Source organism: Lepisma saccharinum, chromosome 7, assembly GCF_977018435.1.
Source record: "Lepisma saccharinum chromosome 7, izLepSacc3.1, whole genome shotgun sequence".
Taxonomy (NCBI): Eukaryota; Metazoa; Arthropoda; class Insecta; order Zygentoma; family Lepismatidae; genus Lepisma; species Lepisma saccharinum.
This window is the reverse complement of record NC_139235.1, coordinates 8429977-8446747: the sequence shown is the minus strand read 5'-3', so window position 1 is coordinate 8446747 and position 16771 is coordinate 8429977. Positions and strand designations below refer to the sequence as shown.

The window sequence follows — 16771 nt, the reverse complement described above, 5'->3', positions numbered from 1 at the left end:
TGGAATACGGCATTGTAAAATTCTTTACCGTTGTCTGTTTGCAAAAACCGTGGTCGTCTGTCGTTTTCGCGAAAAATTGTCTTGAATGCTTCCGTGACGCACGTTCCCGTTTTCGCCTTCAAAGGTAGAGCCCACGCGAACTTCGAAAACGTGTCTATGACGGTGAGGAGGTACTTGTTGCCCTTGTTCAATTTATGCACGTTTTTTAGATTGCCGCTGCTCATCTCCACGAGGTCACTTTGCCAGAGGTCGTCGATGCCCTTGGTCACCACCGCCAAACGTTCGTAGTTGCGGCGTGCAGGTTTATGCAATTCTTGGACGATGGCTTGCCTAGACATTTTTTTAGAGATTACGTTTGAAGAGAAGCACCAGCGTGATGGGATTCAAAGAGGGTGGCACCTCGCTCGTGTTTTGAACGATCAGCTTATCGCCGGCACTCACGTCGAAAACGGTAAGATCTTCGTCTTCGTGTATTTCATATACGTTGCGCGTTTCGTTCCAATGTGCCAGAGGAATGTTTCCTGCTTTCTGGACACCACGATTCGATATTAAGGTCATGGTGGGAACGCTAGCTTTTCTGCCGTGAGACCAGTACGAAAATTCGTTTATCTGAATCGTGCCATCGAGGAGAAACTTGTAGTACGGATGATAAGGATGTAACATGTACAGTTTGTTACCTTCGACGAACGTGGAGATTCTCTGTTGATTGGGTATGCTGTTGATTTCGATGGCTTGCAGAGAATGCAGTTTAGCGAATTTAGTATCGACGCTAACAAGGTTGCTGTGAAGCTGTCCCAGTGTATTTTGTACGGGCAACAAATGCTCGACTATGGTATCCGTTACGGTAGAAAATGACGGTTTGATTTTCACTTCCACGTTCAACTGCTTGTAGTTTTCGTTGAGTTCTTGTAACTTGGCACCGAAAGAGGCCAGCGTCGATTCCTGCGTGGATTCCAGCACTCCAACTTGATCCCTAATGTTGACGACAATACTCCGAAGGTTCTCAACTTGATTTAATTTCGAGCTCTTCTCGGTGAGATCGTTCACGATGCTTCGCATCTCGGTAAACTGTGTGTGAAGGTCGGCAACGCTCTGCGAAGTGGGTAGCGTCGACACCAGCGAAGCAAGTTCGTCTCGAATCTGTTCCACGTTCGCCGTTTCCGTTTCCAGTCGTTTCAGCATACGTGATATGTTCCTTTTCAAAGCGTGCAATTCTTTGGAGGTGGGGAGATTGGCCACCCTACTCTCGAGATCGCTCAACGAACTTTTGATGTCGCTCGATTCGGATAGTGCCGTCACCGCCGTTTTCAATTTTTCCAAATCTTCGCTCGAAGGTACGCTCGTCCGTAACGATTCCAAGTCACCCTGTATGTTGTCCAGCACGTGATGAAAATGAGCAAGATTCGTTTCGACGTTCAAATTTTCCAAATATTCGATCTTCTGCTGAACCGTGCTTAACGTGTCCTGAATACTCGTCAACGCACTTGCTTCAGCGCGAATATTTTTAATTTCTTCGTTGATCAACTCCAGAGACGCCTGAAGCGTAGCGATGGTGGTTTGAATGTGTTCGAAATCTTGATAAGCCTTGTTCGCAACGCTCTTGCCGATGACCTGCAGTTCGTCTGACGATGGTAGGTTCGTCATTGTATCTTCCAAAGTCTGTAACTTGGATTTAATTTCTTCCAACGTGCTGGTGAATTCTTCTTGTAATTTGGAAACAACGACGTGCAAGCGTTCTACATCAATATCCTTCACGACGGTTTGAAGTTCTGAGAAATTCTTTTCGATTGCAGAAGTTCGTTCTTCGATTTCGAGTTTCAATTTTTCCAAATCTTCATTTTTCGATTGAAATTGCTGTAATTTGGCCAAATCATTTTGAAGCGAATCCACGCTCAACTGTATATTTTGAACGCTGTCGTAAGAAGGTACGTCGACATAATTTTTTATGAGCGTTTTCAGTTCGGAATCGATTTTCAGAATGGGGTCGAGACATTGCGTTTGGAGCGTGGCGATTTCCGACTCTAAACTTTTGTTTAAGGTCTCCTGCAAAGCAATCAAATCGCTCCTCAACTTTTTAATTCGGACGTCCAACATGAGAATCTCTTCTGCGTGGTCTACACGCTTGGTGTTGCCGAAAATGTCGTTAGGCATTTTTGGTTAACGGTTATTTATAATAGGATAGACGATACGTAATTCTACGAAGAGAGGAATGAGTTTGTCGTAATCTCCTAGGAGTTGAACGTAAAGATAATCTCCTGCAGAAACATCGTACGTAATGTTAGAAAGCATCTTGTCGTGCTTGATTCGAAAAATGTTCTTGCCGGTAGATATTTTGATTTCGCCTACGTTTTCCGGATTCACGGTGATTTGAAGTTTTCCATCGATCGGAATTTTGTAAAAATGTAAATTGTTGTTGAAGACGTAAAACATCTTGCCCACATCGTCATCCAATTTCGTCCAAATGCTGTTAAGGTGAACAATCAGTAGACCGTTGAGTTTAGTTAACATGGAAGGTAGAAATTCATGATCTGTCGTCGCGCGGTGTACAGTCTCCATGTTGGTTTGTTTTCGGAAACCAAAGAGATTCATAGGTATGCTGGTTATTTAAGAATACGGTCAAAGTTTTTTTTGTAATGACAGTCAGTGTTTTTTTTTTTTATTGTAATGACTAACAAAATATTTTTTTTTTGTTTTCTTTTTTTTGTTTTGTTTTATGAATCTTTCGTTGAAGATGGGCATATGTTGCAGGTTTCGCTTTCTGCTAAGCGATAGTGCCCCCACGGCAGTGTGTGGATTCCACATTGGAGAACGCACCTCTTGTCGTCGTTGGGATCCAGGGCAATCTTCCTCACCTTGTTGGTGGTCAACACATGGTCGACGCTCTGGATGCGCTGTTCTGCTCTTAGAACCGACGACCTGGTCTTGAGGCAATCCACGAAGTCCTCGAATGTAAGATGCTCCCGAACCACCTGTCTGCCGACACCCTTGGCCTTCTTGGTAACGCTGCCCTCGGCTTTGATGGTATAGGCCTTGGGGCGAAGACCTGCAAACTCAAGAATCACTTCTCCGTCCTTCTCATCTTTGAGTTTGCCAGGCACCTTCTTGTTGCGGGCCAGGATACCGTACTGGTTCGGCTGGGGATAGCCCGAGGTGTCGAAGAGGTTAACCAAAGATGAAACTGTGGCTATATCCCCGTATGCGTCGGCTGAGCGAACGTGGTACACCAAGCTGTCCGTATCCGTGTAGAGAAGCGAGATGTTGTGGTCGTAGTATGGACGTAATATGTCGTAGTACGTCTCGAACATGTGGAGCTTGCTCAGATCCAGAACAGTGGCTCCAACATAGATGGGCTTGTCGAGTTTCACCACACCTTGCTTCATGTGAATCAGAGCCAGCTGCTCGTTGTAGATTGTTCGAGACTTGAACAATGGACTCGCGACAAGCTGGCGACATCGCTCTTTCCTCGTCACCAATTTTATGTCCACGCGATTCCGTACATTCTCCATGGTCTTGCCAAACACCGCATTGTTCATGAGCTTGAAGAAATCCTTATCAAGCTCGGACTCAGCTTTGGTGCGGTGTTCAGTGTTGGCTTCAATATATGGACGCAACCATGGAGAATGCTCGAACTTGAGGATGTGGTGAACTGCGTGGACCGTGACCCCTCGCTGCATCAACCACCGGAGATTCCGGTAGTGAAGGACGTAATTCTTCTTGGGTTCGAAATCCATGACGAGCTTCGTCTGGTTGGAATCGGGTGGACACTTGAACTCGGGTGCAGGGGGAAGATCGCAGAACGAATCCTGCAGCTTCTCGGAGAACTCAAGGTCCACCTCGGCGAAGAACCCATGTTCCGAATCGTCGAAACCTTCAACGTCGAAGTTGGAAGGGTCAGCCCACTCGAACCCTCTAAAGGGGAGTGGCTGCATCATGGAGTGCCCGTACAAGTTATTCACGTCCGTGTGCATGATGTAGCTCGACGGTTGGGTGGAGTCGTAGCCAGTAGCCATGTGATGGTTGTTGGCGCGCGCGTGCCGTTGCGACACCTGGACCATTCCACCCCGCACGGCACGTTCTACAAACAGCATCATGTCCACTTCCGAAAGAAGCTCAAGCCTGACTTTCGTCACCAGAAACATGGCTGACCACGCCAGTCCGGGGAGACTATAGAAGTAGGCAGGATCCAGGTGGTAGATCTTCATTGCAGTCGCACGGAACGTCTGGAACACGTCGGCAAGAAGCGTCACATCAAGTTTGAGGTAGGCGTCGTGGTAGTCTCCGAGAGTTCGACAACCCAGCTCGCACCACATGGACTGGGCGTGGTGATATTCTTCGTCGGTGATGTTCGAGCCTCGTAGCTGACTGTAGAACTTCGCCTGGGGAGGTAGCGACGTCTCCGCAAACTTGGTAGGGTCTGTGATGTATTCGTAGGGGTAGACCCCCTTACGCCTGAAGAGACCGGCGTCCAAGTTTGGAAAATTCGCAGAGGTGATGCGCATTTGTTCGTTGCTCAGCTTCCCTGCGAGAGCATCGAGGCTGGCCGGGAGGAACCTCAGGGAGTCGAGGAAGCGAAGCTCGATGCTCCTGCTTTTTGAGTTGGGGATCGGCACCCACTTGCTGACGCTAATATAACGCTCCTCGTTTTGTGCCAGGACATTGATTCTTGCATTGTCGTACCCAAGATGCTTGATCAGGTGGTGAAAGTCGTATCCCGAGCCATTGTGAAAAAACACAGGGATGAAGTGCGGGTCCCAGGCGTTAACGTTACATCCGTTGCACCAAGGACCAACATACCTACCGTTAAAGTGATCGTGGTGATGGACTTTACGGTTGTTGGCGGTGTACTCCTCGACGCAGACAGGGCAAGCGATGGCCTCGTCGTGTCTACGTTGATCGTCGGGGGACAGTGGGAGCATAGGCTTGGGGGTCAACAGTACCTTCCCTATCTCGTTGGCCTCGACAACCATCCTCTCGAGGAAGTGTTTGGCTGCGTCGGGACCGCGATACACATAGGGCTCGGGGTCAACATGTCGGTCTCGCCACACCACAACGTATGCGAAACTGGATGCCTCGTGGAGTTGGTAAGGGGTGGTGGAGGAAACTTCGGGATCGGGATCACAAGTAGACAGGGGTTTGAGGAAGGCCTCGAAATCCGCGATGATGATAGCGGGGTGCTCTACCATAGCACCATGCATGCGGAAATGCTCCACGTCGCCAGGTTTGGGCAAGTCTGCCACCCCCGGCTCGTTGGCATTGCAATAAAGTTTGTGGCGAGCGAGCTTCTCGGCAGCGATGTTGGAACCTCGAACATGTTGGTAACCGCGTTGATCTTGTCCGTCGAACATTGACAAGCACCTGCGACACACCTCGACGTGGTGACTATCACTGCTCCGTTGGCTTGAAACAAGCCGAGAAAGGGAGCGAATAAGGGTGTAATGGTGATGGGTCTCGTCCTTGATGAGCAGAAGGTGAATTTCCTGCGCACCATCGTCGTCTACGTCGCTCACCCGGATGGGGTACACCACATTTTCGTCGGTGAGGCCATAAACGTTGATGGCCAACCGAGGGTTGTGTGTACGGGCCTCAAACTTGCGAATGTCCGAAAGCGCCACCGGGTAGTCGATCCCAGCCATCGCATCTTCCAGTTCTGGCTCGTAGGGTAGGTAGTGGTTAACTCGGTGTGGTTGGTTTTTCCAGTCGACAGGGTGTAATGCTGCAAGCACCGACCAGAGAAAGCACTTGGCGTCACTGTTCTGAATGTTCAGGACGGCCTTCTTTTTCACAATGGCAGGTGGTAAGGGGACGTAGCTGGAGGCGGAGAGAGGCATAAACTTGCAAAGTTTGACGCGCAGTTTGTGAAGCTCCCCACACAGCGAACCCCCCGAGCCCTTGGCTTGATGTTCCTCCTGCTTTGCCACCAGCTCCTCGACAAACTTGTTGTAGATGACCTCGAGGTTGTCGACATCCGCCAGATGCAGCGTCTTCGCCTTGGTGTTGTGACAAAAACTGTAAATTTCATCAGACGGCTTCTTGTACCAGCAACAAAGCGATGCGTAGAATTTAGTGGAGTGCGTTACAAGCGCATCGCCGAGGATGGAAATAATTTGGGCTTGCACGTTCTCCAAAAAGCTACGCACGTCGCATGAGCCCTCCGAAGTAAGGGGAAAGTCCTCTAACAAACGCTGGAAAGCAGACTGGTTCGCTTTTATCGCTGGCTTGACGCGTTTGGCGGGTGGTGCATTGATGGAGGTTGCTTCTGCCTTCCTCTTGGTGGAGGTCGAAGGCTGGGCCCCAGATGTATTTTTGCTTAGACAAGTAAGCTTATGCTTCTTGGCATACGCAATTGTAATATGTTTATTGCATCCGGAACACAGTTCGGTGGCAGCCAAATGCTTGCCTGGCACGCAGGTGCGACAATGTCTTGCAAAATGTTTGCTTGATATAGTTCTTTTGCACACAGGGCAACTTTTCATGGAGCGCATTTTTTCGGGGTATGTTTATTTATATGTGATCTGTTGGTGGTAGAGTGTTTACAAAACAAAAATGCCTTATGAGAAAAATTTTGTAAGCTAATTCTAATTGGTGTTAGTTTGAGGGCTTTATTTATATATGGGTAGTGTTGTCTTCCTCAAATATGTGCTTTAATCAACCCTATAAAAAAATTAAAAAAATATATAAGAAAAATATGATTGTAGATAGAAAAAAAAACACAATAAATATTGTGTGCATGTGTAATTCTATTTAGCTTATTTTTGCTAGACACAAATCTTCTTCAGATTTTATTGCCCACTAGTATATTTTTCTACCAATCTAGTAGAGGTGTGAAACTATGAAAATGTTCTTGTTTATATATATTCTATTGTTTTGGCTGATATAATAGCAAATATATATATATAGCTATTTTGAAATTCTAAAACTTTCAGGTATACTTATTTTTTACATGCAAACATACATCATAAAAAATTACACAATCGTATTTTTTTCCATATACATATTTTTTTTTATTTTCAGAAAACAAAATTATTTTCGATCTCCATTTTTTAAAAATTTATTTGTGTTTATAGTATTTGTCGGGCAATAGCAGATAAAACAAGAATAGGTTTTCTACAACCCATACTTTACGAGTTACAAAACAACTTAGAAATTACATCTTGAAATTTTAATTTAAAATAACTCGAAAACAGTAAGCACTAATCATTATGTTTCCAATAGGTTGCAGAGTACCTTCAATTTTTTATCAAATATCATTAAAATTTTCGAATTAGAGTAAAAACTAAGCCGGCAAATCAAGTTTCTCAAAAAATAAAAAAATTGTCTGTATTTCCAAAACTTGAGGGGGTGGAATCGATTTTATTTGCTAGTCGAATAGTTTTCGTCGAATCCTATCCAACAAACCTAAAATCATCATCCTAGCTCAATTAGGAGCCGAGAAAATCAATATCTTGGAAAACATCTTAAAATTTTTGTCTTAAGAAAATTTTCTTGACAGAGCGGAAGTAACATCTTGAGATACCGGAAGTCGACTTTCTTAAAGATTAAGACAAAAATCTTAAGACGTTTTCCAAGACATTGATTTTCTCGACTCCTATGGGACCTAGAACCATGTAACTTTGGTCTATGTATATACCAGTACTTGCCCGACCCTGTGGCCGAGTGGTTAACACATCACGCTACGACGCCAAGGGTCCCGGGTTCAAATCCCGGTCGAGTATGGTTGTTTGTGAATATCCATTTTCATCAATTTCATCACTCATCCCCATCTTCGCAAATTAGCCAAGAGGCACAAAACGCGAAGTTAAAATAAACTAAATCAATCAATCAATCATTAAGTTCCGTGTAGCAATCATGAAATTAAATTTTAATTAACTTTTTTTTCTATCCATCTCTCAAATCTATATAGCCTGTTCATATTTGGCATGTCGATCATTTTGTTTACGTAGCAAAAAAAATCTCAAGCCATTTTTTGCGAATGCTCGTTGTAGCCATAAGTATATTTGGATATAATTGCCGGATTTTATTTAACTTTAGGTTTAAAAATCAATAAGCGTGCATTAAAAAAAACTAAATATTTTAAATAAATAAGATTCGAATAACTATGTACTTCCACTAGCCTTTGCGATGGCGCAGCGGTAGCATTGTAATCAAGAGATCTCGGGTTCGATACCCGCACAAGTGGTTCTTGAAACTGTAGGTCCAGTCCTGATTAGCCTTACTGTGCATAAAGTAGACTTAAAACATCAAATCAATCAGTACTTCCACTAGCCTCTGCGATGGCACAGCAATAGCCTTGTAATCAAGGGTTCGATACCCGCACAAGTGGTTCTTGAAACTGTAGGTCCAGTCCCGATTAGCCTTACTGTGCATAAAATAGACTTAAAACATCAAATCAATCAGTACTTCCACTAGCCTCTGCGATGGCACAGCAATAGCCTTGTAATCAAGGGTTCGATACCCGCACAAGTGGTTCTTGAAACTGTAGGTCCAGTCCCGATTAGCCTTACTGTGCATAAAATAGACTTAAAACATCAAATCAATCAGTACTTTCATCAGCTTCTGTGATGGTGTAGCGATAACGTTGTTGTCTTGTAATCAAGGGTTCGATACCCGGTGGAGGCATAAGTGGTTCTTGAAACTGTAGGTCCAGTCCCGATTAACCTTACGTGCATAAAGTGGACTTAAAAAACACCAACTCAATCAATCAATCAGTACTTCCACTAGATGTCAAAAACACGCAACTCTCCTCCATTTTTTGCATTCCTCTAACAATTTAACACATTTATTTTTGAAATATGTCCCGCACACATATTTCCTACCTATCAACAACAGTACATGGAGGAAAAAAAAATATTCCAGCTACCAAGATGCATGCTTCAAATATATCAAAGCAGAGAGAGACATGAAACATCTTCTATATTCTCTCTCTTTTTGCGTGTTTTGTGAGTATATTTTCTTCCACAATACATAAGAGCTGTCTGGTTTTCAAGAAGTTACCTTCCTTCCACAATCTTTTATATCTGTTTTGCTAGGTTCAAGAATCAACTCAACAAAAGCAATACCATATTTATAAATCAAAGCCAACTCATGCAAGCTAAGAAACAAAGTTACTTACTTTTGGAAAATACTGCAGAAATACTCTTCACTGACGTTCAAAATAAAACAAGAACTTTCTACACCAGCGCTTTAAGTTTTATACGGTTTTTCTAATGAGGTCAAAAATAAAATGTTAGCCAACGCAACATGGACCAATAGAAATCCGAGACAATCTTCTCTAGAACATTTTTCCCCAGAGCTAATGTTAACAACCTGTTGTAACCTAAGCATCATGTGTATTGCATCCAGCGGAGCCACGTTAACGCCCAAGCAGCCCGCTATTATGTACCTGTACGTTCCGGATGTGCTGACAATCTTCCACCCCAGCTCGCCGTTGTGTGCCTGCACGCTCCGGATATCTGATGATCTTCGGGCATCTCGCCCGCTCTAAAACGAAATATAAACAAAACAAATTGTATACGCCCAAGCAGCCCGCTATTATGTACTTGCACGCTCCGGATGTTGTGGGTAGGTGTACTGACGAGGCTCGCCGTTGTGTAACTTCCGTCGTCCCAAGGCCTACGCATTGTTGAATTTGCGTCATTGTGTCAACATTGATAGCACACATAAAGAGGAGAGGGAACAAAATTGTAGTTTTTCTAGATGTGTTTGCATCACAATACGAAAATAAAGAGAAGTACATACGTATATATACATGTGCAGCGCATCGTTCCCGCGAGAGAGGTTTACAAAGGTCACGATATACATTGGCGCCCGGGACTTGGAAATAATGCGTATTCGCTCACCACTGTTGCCAGCTCTAGGTCTCTCTCTTTATCTTACAGCAATATTAGTATCTCTATTTTTTTTAGTTGTAGGTGGGCTGCCAACACACTCTAGTTAATAATGCTACATATTATACACACACACGCACACACATACTGTGTTGCCATCCATCCATCCATCTCTCTCTTTTACGGCAGTATATATTTGTTGCCGGCTCTCCTTGCCCAGTGTATGGATGTTACGCCAGTATATAAATTAGCTAAGCCCTTGCCAAGTAAAAAAGAGCTGTAGGTAGGTGTTGGCAACACTGTCGGTTGTTTAACTCTTCCCTCTCTCTCTCTTTTTTTTTTTGTAAAAGGCTATGGCAAAAGTACCAGTAGGTTGGCAAATTGCTTTATGCACTGTAAAGCCTCAAGCAAAATTGCCAGCTCCTTGCTTTAGGTTAGGTTAGACCAAAATAAAAACCTTGGTGACTTTTCGAGTAAGATGTTGGCAATACTGCAAGACAAGCCTCAAGCAGTATTGCCAGCTTCTTGCTTTAGGTTAGGTTAGACCAAATAAAAAACCTTGGTGATTTTTTCGAGTAAGATGTTGGCAACACTGCAGGGCAAGCCTCAAGCAGTGTTGCCAGCTCCTTGCTTTAGGTTAGGTTAGACCAAAAAAAAAACCTTGGTGATTTTTTCGAGTGAGGAGTTGGCCACACTGCAAGAAAATAAGGCTTATGCCTTACGAGAGCAAACCATTAAAGCAAGCCTCAAGCAGTGTTGCCAGCTCCTTGCTTTAGGTTAGGTTATACCCAAAAAAAACTTGGTGATTTTTTCGAGTGAGGAGTTGGCAACACTGCGAGCCCCACCGAGCCCCATTTTCGGTTGGTGAACCGGGTTGATTGCTCTACTGATGTGCATGAACTAGGGTAGTGGATTTGACGTTCGGGCTACAAATGGCTCTCGCATGACATTCAGAACGAGATCATTGATATATTAGGGAGATCTGTTTTGCCTCCGTGGTAGCAGATAATAAAAGTCGGGAATATTTTGCTATTATGGTTGACGGTTGACGAAACTTGTGACATATCCATCCGTGGACAATTAATATTCTGCATTCGAACTGTGAATAAAAGAATGATATTTTTGAAGAATTCATGGGCTTTTATTAAGGGTGTGAGGGACGGGATCGGGACGGGAAAAATTTTCAATTTCCCTACTGAGTCGGGAAATGTTCAAAATTTCCCGATCTCTGAAAATCTCGAATTATACACGTCATTTTCACTTTAAGTGATTTCTGGATTAAAAACTAACAATTTACGGTAAGTTCCAGAAATTGACAATGCAGAAAACGTCGAGAAATAACGACATTTTCAAATGAGCATTCGGTATTTCCCGACTGCACGGGATCCCGAAAATTCGATAAATCATTTCCCGAAGTCCGGATCGGAACGGGAAATTTTTTTTCCCGATCCCGGTCCTGACTTTTCGGGATCCCGCACACTCCTAGCTTTTATGAGATTCCGAACACTGAGGCCAAAACCTAAAAAAGGGAGAGAGTGAGTCATTCATTAATTTATTTCTGTGATCAGAGCCCCCCCCCCCAATAATTTTGACAAGTCGGCGCCCGTGTCTGCAGGCACAAAAGTTGTGGGTAATAGCCCCCCTTTTTCCGCCACTACTGAAGTAGGTTAGGATTTATATTCATCTAAATTTCAAGAAACTAAATATTATAGAATTACTATTCTCGTCCTGAAAAAATCACGGTGAAATATTTCCTGCTGCCTGAACAGTTTATATAGCAGAAAACAACCTGCAGTGTCATAATAGATTCTCCAGATGAATTTATCTTTCAAACTACAAAATTATGTTACCAAAAGTAAGCATCTGCGCTTCATTCAGTTATACAGACCAATGAATCGTATCGCAAAAGAAAAAAAAATCACGTCATGATCAAAATCACGCATTGTGTATATTGGGCCCGTTCCGAAAGTCGCACGAGTTTAACGCGTTAAACGAGTTATGGTAACTGGCCGTTCCATAAGTACTTCCGTGCGTTTCGTAAGTTTCATTATGCTGTCCCAAAAGTCGCATTCCGTGCGTTTCGTGCAAGAACGAGATTCACCAAACGCACGGGCCAGGATGCTGGTTTGTTCCGTGAAAATCGTCTGCTCCTTGCAGACAAAGAGCGTGCTGATGGATTCAAACTGCACTAGTTTGGAAAATGTATTATAATTTTAACAGATAGCGATATGAAGCAACATGCACAAGATAAGTATGCCTTGACCGTTCTTAGAATGTGATTAAAATGAGTAACAGTGGCCATAATAGAGTTTATTTTTGCCATAAGGACATTCCTTCCGCTGACGCCATGCGGAAACTTTCTCTAAACAAAACTTTGCGCCTGCGCTTTCGCCTAGCGTGTCCCATAAGTCTGTAAAATAACTGGTTTCACCAGATTCACGAGCCCAGTTATTTTCGTTAAATGCGTTCGTTTCGTTAAGACTTTCGGAACGCACCCTTAGATAATTAGTTTCCATTTCAAGCTTCCACCAGTTTCAAACTTACAGGACGATACGAAACAAGGAACTGAGAGGTTTCGATTTCTACAGTAAAGCACGGGTCTTTCTTGTCGCACAACAATTTTGCTACATACATAGCTATCCTGCCTAACCTAACAACATAGGCATTTAGCCCAGCGGCGTATACTCTGGGTCACCTAGGTAATCGGAGATGACCCGACTATAATTTTTTTAAAAAGTTGTTTTTTATTTCTTCGCAATATTCTTCCGAACCAATCTTTGATTCGCATATTTCTTTACTTCCAGCGCGCGAATGTTTTTCAAACGTTTGCCGCTGAATGTCCGAGAGGCTTTCAGCCACTTTCTCCAGCTGGTGGAATCTGGTGACGTCAGGGTGAGATTCCACCGGCTCCCTTTAAATCCCTTGACGGGAGGGGAAGGAAACACTGCTTCTCAGGCGCGGTTATTCCGTGGCAAGGGTAAGCTGTTTCTGGAGAGAGTCCATCGGTCGCACTCTCCACCCATAGACAAACTACTAGGAGAGACTTGTTAACTCAATGTTAAAATTTGTGGTCTTCATACACGGGCGAAACTAGCGACACCTATTGGCAGTGCACCCAACTACGTTGCCGATTTGCTTCTCTGTGGGCACGCTAGATGGCAGGCTGTGTAGGGGGGGAGATTGTACCGGTTGTACCAACAAATATATTTCAAATATTTTCTAAGTTTCTCCTTTTTACCTTTTAAATATTCTACTGTTAATATCATCTTCTCTTCAATGAAAGCATGAGCGAAATAACTAATTTTGCAGCTATAGGTTACAATAACAGTGCATTAAACTGCATCCACCCACTGCCGTTGCTAACGAGTCCAAAACAATGCATCCTCCATACATCACGCTGCACCTTCGACCTTTGTCTATCCACGTCTATTGTCCAACTGGCGGTGACGGCCGTTTCAAATTCAAAGCTGAGCTCGCGGGGGCTGGCGAACGTTGAATGAGTGTTGCTAACTCTACCCGCAGAAAATGAGCTGAGCACTGGATGACAGAAAAAAATGATTTGTGGAAATAAATATCACTGTGAAGCGCTGTGTAATATAAGCTTCATATTACAAGCAGCAAATACCAAGGATCAGATATAATTCATAATTAATACTAATTAATGAATAATTAGTTCTAAGATGTCTACAGTATTCTTTGGGAACTCAGGACCAGATTTCGAGTTTCTAATTCAAGGAAAGAAGTTCAACACTGTATTACATAATGCACGATGCATAAGACCATGTCGTATCCCGGATGGCGTAAAGGTAACTTCGTTGCCATGTAATCAAGGTGTGTCGGGTTCGATATTACACTGGTGGAGACTGGAGAGTGTGTTCGAATTGGAAGTTTTTAGATGAGGGAATGTTTGCTCGAGCCGTGAGTTCAGTTGTTGAATGCTCCTATGTTTTCAAATAATAAATTATGAAATAGGACAGATGGGGATGCTTCGCGTAGATATTTCTACCTTGGAGATACCCCGCACATCGTTGTCCATTTCAAGCATTTAATGGTGTGATCCCATTTTAACCTGCTGGGCCAGTCCCAACTAGCTTATCTGTGCACAAAACAAACTTAAAATTCAAGACTTCTTCTGGAGATATTCCTGCGAGAACTTTCAAGTAGATATCCTAAAAACGTTCAATGTAACTAGGATCAGCAATTGTATATTGTGTTTGGTTTCACTGTTAGTTGGCGATGGAGTGACATCTAGCGTAGAACTATGAAATACTTCGCGACTGAGAAGCGCATAACTTGGGTGCACTGCCAATAGATGTCGCTAACATCGCTGACGTCACGAAGACCACAGCTCGCGGCATTAGAGTTTCACCCCCGTGTCTCCACCCCAGAGCCTTTGCCGTTCCCTCTTCTGCCATTCTTCCCCGGTGGCCTTTGGCTGTGTCCAAAAGGTACAAAGTACATACTTGAAGTACAGTCTTGACGGAAGTGACGTCACCTAGTGCAGTTCGAAAGCGCCAAGCAAACGAGTGTACAAGACCAGAGCACGCAGCACACGAGCGGTGCACACTTGCGATCTGTGCTTGCTTTTCATTTGTTAAAAAAATGGACGTCGGAAGTCAATCAGCTGGTAGTTGTGGTTCTTCCATTGTGTGGAAATGTAAGTAAACAAGTTTTTAAAATACTATGTAATTTTATTTATTGGTTTTATTCATATATGCGTGGTTTCTTTCTTCTATAGTGAGAAGTGTTTAAAAGTGAGAAAACAATTTATTTTTCCGCGATCGTAAACCATGTTGCGGAATGTGTGAAAATTAATTTGAAAGAGCAAATTTCTTTCATATTTCTATAATTAATAACGTGCTGTGTTATATAAACTGCACGCCGAGTCATGTGTGTGTTGTTCACGGAAAACAAGAGTGGCACATACAGTCGATGTTTGATAATTTTAGTTTCGAAGCAACTTTTGTTGCATTCCTCACTTGTGCTGGCGCTGCAGTCGAAGTGCAGTTCGAAAGCTTTCCGCTTCCAGGCTTCAAGACCGCACTGCGAGTATGCTCTCGAAGTATGCTCGCTTCAAGTATGGTCTTGCAGCTTTCGGACACAGCCTTTGTATCGTAGGAGCTGTGTTGTTTACGACAGGGAAATTTCTCAGGAAACAGAATTCTGGGTTCGCAAATTACGTACTGAAAAGGAAAGCAGAGAAAATACATCTGAAAGTGCGCGAGAAACAGGGAAATGTGAATAACATTTGCGAACCAATTCTATGTTAATTCTCATTTTACATTTGCTTCTGTCTTCCTAATCTCTGCTATTTCAACAGATATTGTCATAGAAAAAAAAAGCTTTAATATTGAAGATGACGGTAATTAAATAAATTAAAATTTTAACTAGAAATTCAAGAAATTACACCGACCTCTGTGGCGGAGTGGTTGCCACAGCTCCCTACGACGTCAGAGCTCCAGGGTTCGAATACCGGGCTGGGCATGGGTGCTCTTTGTAAATGTCCCTTCATTAATTTCATATCATCACTCGTAGTGATTAGCCAAAAGTGGCAGAAAAGCGACGTGAAATAACAATTTAATAAATCGATTAATGAAGTAATTAAACTATTTATATGCTTACTTTTATTCATTTTTGTATTTTAAAATGCGTGATTACTTTCTTTGTAGCCTTCAAAACCAGTGAGAGTATTTCTTTCACAGAAATGAATAATTTTTAAAAGGGAAAGCTATCAGAAATAAATTATATATATACGTACACATATATTAGGTAATTTAAGTTGCTTCTCCCCCCTCTCTAGATTAATAATGATCATAATGATAAAAGATGTTTGAATGTAAAATATATAAACAAAAAACGCAATGATTCCAACTTATAGAACCTCGCGCATCGCAGGGAATATGAAGTCTGTGTCAAGCAGTAAGGAACCACAATAGAAGATTGGCGCAGGGAATTGAATGCGTGTTGTAGCGATTCGAGAATTTAATATTTGTTTAGCTGTTAGTGGTTTAGTATTCGTGCTAGTGCTGTGTTTAAAGTTAAAGGCAATGGATATAATATAATATTTTCGTGTGAAAATATTTGGAACGGGATCTTTTCCGGAGAAATTGCAAATAGTTAATGTAGGTAGGCCAGTAGAATCTCTTGTACCACAAGTCTTGAACTAAAACTTCCGTGTATAAAAACAAAAATCAGGAATGCACGAGTAACTGGGTACTGGGGTAACTTGAATTTTACACTTCAATTAATATTGAGGGTTTTTATTTCATTACCGAATTCCTTTCATATTCTTTGTTACAGGTTTTTTCTTATAGATTTATTATATAATCTTGTTTTATTGTTTGAAATTCTAAACGTAGATTAACTGCAAGTGCAATCACAACAATTATTCGACAGTGGTCGCAACAATAAGGTAACATTTTTCACACATACATTCGTAAATCCTGTATGAATATTGAGGTAAATTTGCAGGGAAACTTCAGGAGTGGGTGAATTAATCAAGTGTCTGAGATTACCCACTAGTTAAAACCAGCATACGCCACTGATTTAGCCTAAAATTAAAAAGCTTTCTCCCGTGACGTCAGAACATAAGGTTGCTCAAGTGTTGTGCGATAAGTGAGACCTGTAAGCACGGATTAATTGACACAGATTAAATGAAAAACAGGGTTGCCAAACAAGAAAAATATCACAGACTATGAAATATCTACCACCAAAATGTGTTTTAAACACTTGTAAAAAAAACATGTTTAAAACACATTGTTTTAAACGTTTAAAACATTTGTAAAAAAAACAAAGCCGTGTGTTTTAAACGTTTAAAACAAAGTGTTTTAAACACTTTTGTTTTAAACATGCCAACCCTGATTTTCTGTCAATCTCTCGGAAATATTCTATAATAAATGCTTGTGGCTGTGCGTGGATTTATGTACTTGGCTTTTAAAAGTTTATCG

The 16771-nt window shown here is 42.5% G+C and overlaps 1 protein-coding gene across 4 annotated transcripts in view; it reads left to right on the top strand.

Annotated features, from left to right (window-relative positions):
* The window catches only part of LOC145989711 (uncharacterized), an 84843-nt gene that overhangs the window by 52137 nt on the left and 15935 nt on the right, over positions 1-16771 (top strand). The gene's annotated exons all lie outside the window — the stretch shown is intronic.